This window comes from Ornithorhynchus anatinus, chromosome 10 (genome assembly GCF_004115215.2).
Source record: "Ornithorhynchus anatinus isolate Pmale09 chromosome 10, mOrnAna1.pri.v4, whole genome shotgun sequence".
NCBI classification, from domain to species: domain Eukaryota; kingdom Metazoa; phylum Chordata; class Mammalia; order Monotremata; family Ornithorhynchidae; genus Ornithorhynchus; species Ornithorhynchus anatinus.
In genome coordinates, this window is record NC_041737.1 from 31834423 (window position 1) to 31844004 (window position 9582).

Consider the following 9582-nt stretch of genomic DNA (forward strand, 5'->3'; position numbering starts at 1 on the left):
CCTGGGAGTCAGAGGACCTGGGTTCTAATCCTGCGCTGCCAATTCCTTGATGTGTGACCCTGGGCAAGTCACTTCACTTCTCTGTGTCTCCGTTTCCTCAACTATAAAATGGGTATTCAAAACCTGTTCTCCCACCTACTTAGTCAATTGTATTTATTGAGAACTTACTTTGTGCAGAACATTGAACTAAGTGCTTGGGAGAGTATGGTATAACCATATAACAGACGCATTCCCTGCCCACAGTGAGCTTACAGATTAGAGCTACAGTCTTGGACGGTGACCCTACGCGGGACAAGCACTGTGTCCAACCTGATTAACTTGCATTCATCCCAGCACTCAATACAGTGCTTGTCACATAATAAGCACTTCGTTCTGGCAGGGAATGTGTCTGTTTATTGTTATAGTGTCCTCTCCCAAGTGTTTAGTACAGTGCTCTGCACACAGTAAGCGCTCAATAGATACAATTGAATGACTGAACACTAAACAGCTATAACAATACCTATAATAATAATCATAATTAGCATCATCAGGGTGGCTGTAGGGTTGGGAGTTGGATGGCCAGACCCCAAAGTGGCCCTCTGTCCAGTCCCCTGGTCATTCATTCATTCAATCATATTTACCGAGACCTTACCGTGTGCCGAGCACTGTGAAGAGCACTTGGAAAGTACAATTCAGCAACAAAGAGAGACGATCCCTGCACACAACACGCTTACGGTCGAGAAGGGGGAAGACAGACATCAGAACAAGTAAACTGGCATTAATATAGATAGAATTATAGATATGTACATATATACACAAGTGCTGTGGGGCGGGAAGGGAGGTAGAGCAGATGAAGCGAGTCGGGGCAATGCGGGCGGGGAGGGGGAGCTGAGGAAAAGGGGGGCTCAGTCTGGGATGGCCTCCTGCAGGAGGTGAGCCTTCAGTAGGGCTTTGAAGGGGGGAAGTGTGCTAGTTTGGCAGATGTGAGGAGGGAGGGCATTCCGGGCCAGAGGTAGGATGTGGTCCGGGGATCGACGGCAGGACGGGTGAGAACGAGGCACAGTGAAGGGGTTAGTGGCGGCAGAGGAGCGGGGTGTGTGGGATGGGCTGTAGAAGGAGAGAAGAGAGGAGAAGTGGGAGGGGGCAAGGTGATGGAGAGCTTTGAAGTCAATAGTGAGGAGTTTTTGCTTGATATGGAGGTTGATAGGCAACCGCTGGAGATTTTTGAGGAGGGGTGTGACATGCCCAGAACGTTTCTGTAGAAAGATAATCCGAGCAGCAGAGTGAAGTGTAGACTGAAGTGGGGAGAGACAAGAGGTTGGGAGATTAGAAGGGATCCTGATCCAGTAATACAGGCAGGATAGGATGAGTGATTATACTAACATGGTAAGGGATAACGTGGTCCAGACAGTAGTCTAGGATCTGGTTTTCCCCCAGTGCCCCCCTGCCCAGTTAATGATTCACTTGGGCCACGGTTCAACAGTGTCGTAGCTGAGCAGCTGGAAGCTGGTGGAATTTTCCTGGGGAAGCCCCTGATTCTTACGACAGTGTCAGGCTTTCCTGGGCAGTCCAGCAGGAAGCCGCTCTTACCGCCACCACCGCCGCCATTGTGGGGGTGGGGGCGGAGGGACAAGTGACAGGGAAGGTGGAGGGAGTGGGGGGAGAGGGGGAGGGGCAGGTCACAGGGCACTGAACTGGCAGGAATCCCCCCCGGGAAACGGCCTGACTGGCACGACGACCTCTACCCTCTTCCTTCTTCCCTCCTGCCTCTCTGGCTTCAGGCCTTCTTCCTTCCCCTACTTTCCTAGTCCCCCCTCCCCTGCACCCCTACCCAAGACTTCCCTTAGGCCACCCAACCCACGCTCCGGCTGGGCCCTCATATACCCCACACAGTGAGCACAAAGGAAACGAGACTTCAGAGTTCCAGAAGCCGCTGCAAGCGCGCCCGCCAAGCCCTCGCCGCAAAAATACACAGCCAGCACCCACAAACACCAAAAACACCACTAACCCAAGGCCTTTTGTGACTTGGCCCAGTAGTGTCTCCACCCTCACCAGCCTTTCCCCCAAAGCTCAGCCTCCTCTGATCAGCAGTGCTTCCCCGTAACCCCGAGCCCAAACAGTGCTCTTCAGCATCTTTCTGCAACTCTCTACTCATCTGCGACTTCCCCGGCTGCCCAGCTGAAGGGTGCAGTTTGCATCTTGTTTAAACAGCTTGCCAAGTGAAGAGGTGCGGTTTGCAGTTTGTTAAACAATTAGATAGGATGTCCTTCGGTGTAAATCACTTCCTGTTATCAACCAGCCTGAGCCAAGACCACTCTGAATAACCAAAGACCACTCTGAATAACTACTGACACGGCTACTGGGGCCCCAGGTGAGACCATTTAACAACAGAACACAAAGGAACCGTGGTTGATAGATTAGGGCAAGAAAGCAGAAGCAGCTCAGTGTGCCGCTCAACAAGTATAGTAAAAAGACTTAGGAAAACTCCTGTCGATGCAGCTCTCTGTTATCCGAAGCGTAGGCAGAGACAGCCCAGGCTGGAGACTTTTTAACCGGCGACACCCATGCTGCTCTCGGTCCATACTCAAACTGAATACTGATCATCTCATGGAAGGAGAAATCTCATCACCCCTGGGTTGAGAATTTAACAGTGTCTGAAATCTTGTGGCTCCCGGGTTGGAAGGCTTAATGGTGTCTAGAATCTCGTCGCTCCCGTGTTGGAGGGCTTAATGGAAGCAGGATCCTTCATGATTTATGATTTCTGCATGCTAATAAATGTATGCTAATAAATGTTTTCTTACTACAATACTGAACACTGTGGTTTGTTCCGTCGGTAAAGCTGAGTCACAAACTCCCTCATCCATAATTGGCCTTGTCAGGACATAACACCAGCTCACCCGGGGCCCTCAGGAGCGCTCAGCCAGGGCCTTCGACAGAGCTCAGCTAGGGTCCACAGCAGTGCTAAGCCATGTCGCCAAATTGTGCTCAACACTGCACAGCCAGGGCTCTCAGCAGTGCTTAGCCAAGTCCCTCAGGAGTGCTCAGCCAGGGCCCTCAACAGTGCTCAGCCTGGGTCAGTCAGTCATTCATATTTATTGAGCACTTACTCTGTGTAGAGCACTGTATTAAGCACTTGGGAGAGTACGATATAACAGACACATTCCCTACCCACATTGAACATACAGTCTAGAGGGGGGAAAAAGAAATTAATATAAATAAAAATACAGATATTGCCAGGGCGATAGGAGGAGAACCAGGAGAGGACAGTATCAGTGAAGCTGAGGTTGGATAAAGTTTCCAGGAGAAGGGGGTAGCTGACAGTGTCAAAGGCAGCTGAGAGGTCAGTGAGAATTAAGATGGAGTAGAGGCCATTGGATTTGGCAAGAGTGAGATCTTCGGTGACCTTTGAGAGGGCAGTTTCTGTGGAATGAAGGGGATGGAAGCCAGATTGGAAGGGGTCGAGGAAGGAATCGGAGAGGAACTTGAGACAGCGGATGTAGACAACTCGCTCAAGGAGTTGGGAGAGGAATGGTAGGGGGGAGATGGGGAGATAATTGGAGGAAGCCGTGGGGTCAAGGAAGGGTTTTCTCAGGATGGGGTGACCTGGGCATGTTTGAAAGCAGTGGGGAAGAAGCCAATGGAGACCAAACAGTTGAGGATGGCGGTTAGGGAAGGAGCAAATGTTTTGATAAGGTGTAAAGGAATGAGATCAGGTGCGCAGGTGGAGGGAGTGGATTTTGAGAGAAGTCAGGAGATCTTCTTTAGCGATAACGATGGGAGCACTGAAGAAGGGGCAAGAGTGGGGAAGGCCAGGGGAGATTTTAGACAGCTCACGTCCAGTAGTTTGAATTTCAATAAAGTAGGAAGTCAGGTAATTAAGGGCAAGAGATTGAGGGAGCAGTGGAACGGGAGTTTGAGGAGGGAGTTAAATGTCTGGAACAACTGGCGAGGAAAATGATCATCATAAGTACTCAGCCAGGATCCTCAGTAATGCTCAGTGAGGGCCATCAGAAGTGCTTAGCCAGGATGCTCAGCAGTGCTCAGGCAGGGCTCTCGACAGGGCTCAGCCAGGATCCTGGGTAATACTCAACCGGAGCCATCAGCAGTGCTCAGTGAGGGCCCTCAGCGGGGCCCACCAGCCAGTCCCCAGACAGCAGCAGCAGTCAGCATTTCCCAGCATTTAGCCCTTGGAACGGAGGTTGGGAATCACCCAGATTCCTTCCCACATCCTGGGTTTGCAGAGTGTCCTGGGCGTCCAGCTGTGTCCGGCTGTGTCTGGCTGTGTCCAGCCATCCCCCTCCCCTGCGTGGATCCAAACCCGCCCCCCGTGACTCCAAACCCGCCGGAGTGGTGATTGCTGAGCCCACGGAGCTGGGTTACGGCCGGGGACCTGTGCTCCAAGCTTGAGGTACTGGCTAGGGGCCGGGGGATGGGAGTTGAGGGTGGGGAGACTGGGAACTGGGGCCCAGGGGCTGGGGCTGGGGGCTGGGAGCTGAGATCCAGGAGCCTGGCATCTGGAGCCAGAGGATGGGGGCCGGGGGCCAGGAGCTAGGGGCTGGGGTCCGGGGGCTGGGGTCCAGGGCCAGGAGCCAGCCCGTGAGGATCAGTGCCCCTCCTCCAGCACCTCATGCTATAAAGGCCATTCTCATCTGCTCCAGGGAGCCTTCCCAGACTAACCTCTCACCTCGTCACCCTATTTTCCTTCTCTAAACCACTGATTGATTGATTCTGCCTCACTTAGGCATTTGGGTTCCCTCTCCCGAAGCATTAGGATAGTACCCTGCCCCAGCTCCACAGCACTTAAAGCAGGATGGGCTAGTGGAAAGAGCATGGACCTGGGAGTCAGAGGACCTGGGTTCCAACCCCTGGTCTGCCACATGTCTGCTGTGTGACCTTGGGCAAGTCACTTCACTTCTCTGTGCCTCAGTTACCTATCTGTGAAATGGGGGTGAAGACTGGGAGCCCCAAGTAGGACAGGGGCGGTGTCCAACCCCATTATTCTGTATCTACCCCAGTGCTTAGAACAGTGTTTGGCACAGGGTAAGTGCTTAACAAATACCACAATTATTATTATTATTTTTATTACTTATATATCCTTTCCCCTAGCTGGGTTTGATTTTCATATGTGTCTCCCTCACTGGGATGTAAGCGCCTCTTTTTAAATGGCATTTAAGCGCTTACTATGTGCTAGTCATTGTACTAAATACTGTACACAGTGCTCTGGGGAACAGTAAGTGCTCATGCTCAATAAATATAATCGATTGATACAAGCTGATTAGTTTGGACACAGCCTATGACCCACATGGGGCTCACAGTCTTAATCCCCATTTTACAGATGAGGTGATTGAGGCACAGGGAAGTTATGTAACTCACCCTAGATTACACAGCAGATGAGTGGCAGAGCTGGGATTAGCACCCAGGTCCTTCTAACCCCCAGGCTTGTGCTCTTTCCACTAGGGCACACTCTTTCCTTGAGGGCAGTGATAGTGTCCCAGTTCTGTTGCTATGCACTCTCCCATGCGCTTAGCCCAGTGCTCTGCACCCGGTAAGCTTTGCTCAGTAAATACCGGTGATTGGTTGGCTGAGGGAGGTGAACGGTGTCTGTGGTGCAGGAAGGGAAGGGCAGCACCGGGTCTGGGATATGAGCAGGACCTGAAGCAGGCTCAAGCAGGCTGACATCCACTGTCCCCTCTCCTCAGAGATCAGACCCCTGGATCTACCCCACTGTGTCTGATTAGATATGTAACGAACCTAGGGCTTAGCATGGTGCTAGGAAGCTAGTGAGCCCTTAACAGATGCCTTGACTGTTAATATGGTTATTAGTCGGCCCTGGCATCCTGGTGTCCTCAGACTTACCACAGCCAGACAGAAGATAGAAAGCAAAGTGGAAGTGGAAAGCGTGGGGCTCTGACAGTCATCTCAAGATGTCAGCCTCCTCGTTGACCTCCTGGCCTCCTCTCTCTCTCCACTCCAGTCCATATTTCACTCTGCTGCCTTGATCATTTTTCTTCAGAAATGTACAGTCGGTGTTTCCCACTCCTCAGGGACCTCCAAGGGTTACCTATCCACCTCCACATCAAACAAAAACTCTTTACCATCGTCTTTAAAGCACTCAATCACCTTGCCTCCTCTTACCTCAGCTCGCTACTCTCCTACTACAACCCAGCCCGCACACTTCACTCCTCTAATGCCAACCTACTCACTGTACCTCAATCTCATCTATCTCATCACCGACCCCTTGCCCACCTCATGCCTCTGGCCTGGAATACCCTCCCTCTTCATGTCTAGCAATTAGTCTCCCCACCTTCAAAGACTTTTTGAAGGCACATCTCTTCCAAGAGGCCTTCCCTGATTAAGTCCTCATTTTTTCTTCTCCCACACCCTTCTGTGTCACTCTGATTTGCTCCCTTTATTCACCCCCACCTCAGCCCCACAGCACTTATGTACACATCTGCTATTTAAGCTAATGTCCGTCTCCCCTTCTAGACTGTAAGCTTGTTGTGAGCAGGGACTCTGTAATATTGTTATATTGTATTCTCCCAAGTGCTTAGCACAGTGCTCTACATACAGTAAGTGTTCAATAACTACAATCAATTGATTGATTAATGACATTCTAAGTAAGCACAGCCATGAGAACAGGTCCACATGGGCATAGGGAGAAGAGCCCCTTTTTCCATGATACTGGAAGCTCTTCTGACCAGGCCCCTGGAACTTTCCATGCTACGGTAAGTTCCTCTTGATTAGGCACCTGGAACTTTCCATGATACAGGAAGCTCCTTGGACCAGGTGTCTGGAATTTTCCATGATATAGGAAGCTCCTCTGACCAGGTGCCCCAAACTTTTTGTGTTACAGGAAGCTTCTCTGAGCAGTTGCCTAGAATTTTCCATGATACAGGAAGCTTCCCTGTCTAGGTGTTCCAAACTTTCTGTGGTACAGGTAGCTCCTCTGCCAGGCACCCAGAAATTACCATGATACAGGAAATTCCTCTCACCAGGCACCTGGAACTGTCTATGATAAAGGAAGCTTCTCTAACCAGGTACCGAGAACTTTCAGGGATACCAGGAAGCTCCTCTGACTAGGTACCCAGAAATTTCCATGATACAGGAAGCTCCTCTAACCAGGCGCCTGGAATTTGTTCATTGGAACTGTCTGGGTTGGAGCCCTGATGCCCTCCAATGGATCTTCCCCCAAGCCATGCTCCAGCTCAGATAAGTCAGTTGCTCCCTTTCCCCTCACCTCCTCCTCCTCCCACCATCTTCTCCCCCATTCTCCTTTTCCTTCTCTTCCTTTCCCTCCTCTCCCCCCATCCCCTCCTCCTCTCTCTCCCTCTCCCCAACTCCCTTCACCCTCCAGACCTGTGGGTAGGGTTATGTCTACCAACTCTGTTCTATTGTACTCCCCCAAGGGCTACACCTCAGATCGTGTGCTTTGCTCCTTCCTCTAAACTGTACCTTGGCCTTGACTGTCCTGTCTCCAGTTGATGGCTCACACTCTTCCCCATACCTGGACTCCCTGAGATGCTCCCCACTCAAATCCACTGTAACAGGTCACACCTTCAAAGCCTACCAAAACTCTGTTTCCTCGAGGAGGTACTTCCTGATTGATCATCCCCCTCCTCAGCTGGGTCAGCTATTCTTGCCTGCCACCACTGAGGCAGGTAGAAACCTTCATTCATAAATTAATACGGTTAATAAATCATATTTATTGAGCGCTTACAGTGTGCAGGGCATTGTACTAAGTGCTTGGGAGAGTACAAAATCATAGATTCCCTGCCCAAATCGAGCTTAAGGTCTAGAGGGGTAGACAGACCATATGCATAAACAAAGTACAGATATGTACATAAGTGCTGTGGGTCTGGGAGGGAGGAAGAATAAAGGAATGCAGGAGGGAATGGGAGAAAAGAAAGGAGAGCTTAGTCAGGGAAGGCCTCTTGGAGTGGTTTGAAGTGGGGGAGAGTAATTGTCGGGCCCTCCAGGCCAGAGGCAGGATGTGGTCCAGGGGTCCGCGGTGAGATAGATGAGAACATCTGACTGAAGAGCTGCATTGGGGTCCTAGGCAACAGAGAGCTAACAGTATTTCTGCCACATTTCTCCATTTGGGACTGAAAAAGACAATTCTCTGAAGAAACTGCCCCCCGCCGGATGATCCAACTCTTACTTTTACCCCTGATGCAGCCAATCAATCGACCAATAGTATGTACTTGGGGCTTACTGTGTGCAGATCACTGTTCTATGAATTTAGAAGGGTACAATAGAATTAGAAGTGTGATGCCTGACTTCAGTCAAGCAGTCAGTCAACCAGTGGTATTTATAGAGTACTTATTGCATGCAAGAACGCTGTATTAAGTGGTTGGGAGTGTACAGTACAACAGAGTGGGTAGGTGTGATCCCTTCCTACAAGGAGTTTACGGTCCATGGGGGGGACAGACATTGAAATAAAACAGATAAGAGAAATAGAAGAGTAGGAGAGTATGTACTTAAGTGCTGTGGCGCTGAGATTTGTATAAAAATGCTTAAGGGGGACACAGCCAAATGCATAATCAATGCCAAGGGATGGGCAGAGAGGGGAAATAAAGGAGCTTACAGTGTAGTTAGGGAGATAGACACCAAAATAAATTGTAGACAGGAGGAAAAAAACAGATTGTTGCAAGGAATGATGAGAAAGTGCTGAAGTGGCAGCTGGGGGATTACAGGGTTAGCGGATAAGACATTAATCAGGAAAAGCTTCTTGAAGATGTGATTTCAGAAGGGCTCTGAAAAGTGGGAGAAAAATGATGCCAGTTGTGTAGAGAGAGAGCGCGTTCCTGGCAAAGGAGAGTCAAAGGAAGTCGTCAGCAGTAGTTAAGACAACAACAGCGCTTAAAACCGTGTTTGACACAGTTAATGCTTAACAAATATTAAAAAAAACAAAAACAAGGCAGAGCAAGTAGGTAAACTTGAAAGAAGAGGGTAAACTTGAAAGAAGAGTGTAAACTGAGATAAAGTGGGAGTAAAGACTGACTAGATAGGAGGGGAAGAGCAGATTAAGTGCCTTAAAGTCAGTTAATGTAGAGAAGAAAGGTGATTTTTGAGGAATGGGGAGGCAGGTGTAGAAAAACAATTTCTAAACAAATGATTCGGGCAGCAGAGTCAAGTTTGAATCAGAGAGGGGAGAGACAGAAGAGAGATCTGTGAGGAGACTGATGCAAGCAGTCAAGCCGGGTAAGCTCATCGTGGGCAGGGAACGCGTCTACCGACTCCACTGTATTGTGCTCTCCCAAGCACTTAGTACAGTAAGCGCTCCATAAATACCATTGATTGGTTGATATTGATTTACAAGCAGTGGAACGAGAAAAAAGAAAATTGTTCAACTGATGGAAAATTTCTGGGGGTGGAGAGAACTAAACTAATTCACAAGGGCAGAAAAGGTCTGAGGGCTTTTGAGATTCAGAGGAATCTCACTGAGGAAGAGTCTCTGGAGAAGGAGACCTTTCAGGAGGGCTTCAAAGTTGGGGAGTGCAAGGATCTGGCCAATCTGGGGAGGAGATGAGTCTCAGGTTCTGGGGGGCGGTGTGAATAAGGGTTCAGTGGGGGGCTTTGGGAAGGTTTGCTGCAGTCATGTAA